This window comes from Aplysia californica, unplaced genomic scaffold, assembly GCF_000002075.1.
Source record: "Aplysia californica isolate F4 #8 unplaced genomic scaffold, AplCal3.0 scaffold00454, whole genome shotgun sequence".
Taxonomy (NCBI): Eukaryota; Metazoa; Mollusca; class Gastropoda; order Aplysiida; family Aplysiidae; genus Aplysia; species Aplysia californica.
This window is the reverse complement of record NW_004797724.1, coordinates 288,493-292,160: the sequence shown is the minus strand read 5'-3', so window position 1 is coordinate 292,160 and position 3,668 is coordinate 288,493.

Below are 3,668 nucleotides of genomic sequence, written 5' to 3'. Positions count from 1 at the left end.
CCCCCCTCTCTCTCGCTCTCTCTCTCTCTCTCTCTCTCTCTCTCTCAGTCTCTCTCTCTCGGTTTCTCTCTCTGTCGTTGATGTTGGTATCATGTTATTTCATGAAAAACCTTACCAGTCTGCTATGACACAGAACCGGCATCAGAGTTAAAGCATTGCGCAAACTGTGCCTATATATTGAGGGTCCTCTTTGGTGGTCCGAAATCGATAACAGTAAGCTTCGGCCTTCACCCAGGAACAATTAAAAATGTTCTACCAACTGAAAATATACTGACGGTCATTAAAAACGCACCACTTACAAAACAATTCAAGCAGTGGTGATGTGTTTATTTTTTTAAACAGATTGTATACCATTGCATTCTGTGGCCATTTTGTGAACATTCACAACTGAAATGACATGAAAAGGTCAAATGGCACCGCGAGCACAAAAGCACGAAGTAACAAAAGTCATTAAAAAAAAATCAGAGCAGTAAATTGAGTTTTTAACACCTGCTTTAGTATTGTGTATGTCATCCATTGTCCTGAATACAATTTACAGGATTGGTAGTGTTTTCTCGTGGAATTGACAAGAGTCTGAAAGAACACATTTGGAATCAGTACCCACTCATTTGTCAAAGAACGCCTCAGCTCTTGGAGATTGTGAAGAGGTCTTTCACGGGACAAACGGCGGCCAAGCTCGTCCCACACATGCTCAGTTGGTGTCTAGTCAGGAGACAGTGATGGTCAAGGCAGGACATCGATGTTGTTTACCTGCAGAAAAGCAGTGGTGGCTTGAGCGGTGTGGGGGAGGGCGTTGTCGTGTTGAAATAACTGCAGCTCTGGGTGTTGACCAAATAACAGCACGCGTGGTTCTTTAAAACCTGCTGGTACGTGGTGACATTCACAGGCTGGTCGAAGAAGCACAGTGGTGTGCGATAATCGTGGCTGAACGCTCCCCATACCATGACGCTGCCTCCTCCCCATCTATCGACCTCCAGTATGCAACAGTTGGCATAGCGCTTGCCGGGGGGTCTCCAGACCCTTCTTCTCCCGTCAGCATGCGACTCTCGTCAACTGTCAAATTTTGTGCGATCGGTAACCTGCCCGTGAACTTTTGTCGACCTCAATTAATGTCACTGGATAGATTTTAGTCCAAAATGTGCTCAATTCAAAATGTGCGTTTTTAATGACCGTCAGTATATTTAATGAGTCCCGCGCGCTCATATGGCCTTAGGCTCTGGCCACACTGCGAGCAGAGCGGGCACAGCAGAGCGCAGCTGTTTGAGGCGTTAACATTGGGTGGTCACATTGCAAGCAGAGCGGAGCGGGTGGTGCAATGCAACGTCATGTGGCATTATATTTTCATATCAGTTTCAGTTGCCCATAGATAGAAAATGATTGACGTTATTTGTCCTGGTCAATGAGGAGACTCAACAGAAGAAAGCCAGAAAGAAATAGGTGCACCCGAACATCTGACTACAAATTCTTCCACTGATAAAAAGAGTAGAAAAAATGATAAGAGTAACACGAGGGAGAGGTATCTAATTTCTTTTTAAAATTTCTTATCAATTTTCTCTCATGCTTTATCCTGTAGTGGTGAATGGGAAATAGGAACATAATAATAACCATAGCATCCTCAGTGTGTTAAAAGCAAATCGACGATAATATCTGAGTGTTGCAACATACAGAGAGTTTTAAACACGTAACTAAACACACGTACACACGCATACGCCCTACGCACGCACTCAAATATATACACTCATAAATACATATAATGTAATATGTATTTATACACAACAAACAACCTGTGTCTGTTGTGTAGCGGCAGGCACTTCGTTGTCTCACGTAGAAGACCCGTGTTCGATTACAGAGTAAGCAAGAATTTTTATCAAGTATTTCGTTTTTTCTGCTTTGATGTGGTATCACTCTCAGCTAGGGTTGTGTGTGTGTGTGTGTGTGTGTGTGTGTGTGTGTGTGTGTGTGTGTGTGTGTGTTGTCTTTGTTTTTCCTGTGAGGTGTACCATTGGTGTGTGTGTGTGTGTGTGTGTGAGAGAGAGAGAGAGAGAGAGAGAGAGAGAGAGAGAGAGAGAGAGAGAGAGAGAGAGAGAGAGAGAGAGAGAGAAGGAAAGGATTGGCGAAGGGAATGTTGGGGCTAACGATGGGGTCGGCAGGTATAATTATGTTGTTAGATAATTGAGAAGAGATCATGTAACGCCTTGTGTGGAAAAAGAGTTTAGAGTACAAATTTAATTCATAGTGCAGCGACTTTGGCCAAGTTACTCGACACCTGCGAGCTAAAGTAATCCAGTTAAACGAACATTGTTTTATTATTAATGCGCACAGGCGTATATAATGCGCTTGTAAATAAACTTCAGATCTAATTCGTCTGTGCTTAGTTCACGACCCGACGTTCTGTCAAGTCTCTACAATAGTTTACTCTGCTTTTCATCACCCTTTTCTAAGCTGTGACGTACTTTCTTTTTCCTTTCTTGTTATTGTTGTTGTCACTGAATGTCATGCAGAAGGGAGAAAATATCCAACGTTTTCGAGTGCAATTAAATCGGGTTTATTTATCTTAGCTCGCAAAGCTTGAAACTTTACTCACGTCTGCACACAACAACCCCCCCCCAAACCCCCCCCCCCCACACAAAAAAACCCACGGGTTTTGTCATACCTGCATTTTGTTTTTTAATTCTTTTCGGAAGGTAACAATTCTAATTTTTTAAAGAAAGATAGATAGATCTGTGTCACTAGAACGTTTTATGTACTGCATTCAATAGTCAGTGTGAATTTATGTTCTATATTAAGCTATTGTTTGAACGGGTTTGAAAACGAGCATCAAAACTTTATATTATGTCGGTTTTTTAAATATTGTTCTATTGTCTCTGTAGATCTACTCCAGAATTCCAGATCTATAGCATTGGGACACATTCCTGAACCTGGGCGTGCCCACACAGAGTTTCAGCATCCTGTAATGTAATAGCACCGAACAACATCAGGTGGATGTCCTCAACAAAAAACAAATTTCAAGAAAAACTCAAGAGTACATGGGTCTAAATCTTTAAGGTGGCCTACATTTCATTCTTGGGAAAGTAATTCGGTTTTGTACCTTTGTATTTTCTTCGTAACCCCCCCCCCCCCCCCACGTTCTTCAATTCCTTTAATAACAGGATATGATATGTATATCAGTCTTATTTATAATTTTAAATGGCGGCTCTCGTGGCCAAGAGGTTAAAGTGTTGGCATCTCATTCAAATGTCCCCGGTTCGAATCCGGGTAGCGACCGAAACATTTTCTTCCTGCTCTCAAGCAGTGTTCTGTCGTCTGCTTTTTCCTCCATTTTCTACCCCACCCCCTCACCTCCTTGGCCCCCTCCTCTGGGCTCCTGACTCTTTCAGCAGCCTTCCTACTGCTACTCTTTGGCTCCTTCTCACGGCTGTCTTTCAGCCACACCCCTGATCTTCTGGTAGGAAGGAACTACACCTTGCCTTCACGGACAAGGGCGACAACTCTTGAAGGGCCTGTGTACAAGTTGCACGCGTTAAAGATCCCTTGGTGGCCTAAAATCGACAAGAGTAGGCTTCGGCCGCGACCAGAGCAAAATTCAAAACTTCCTACCAACTGAAAACAAAAGTTTAATGTGTCCCGCGCGTTCATATGACTTTATGCGAGGGCCGTAAAACACTTTA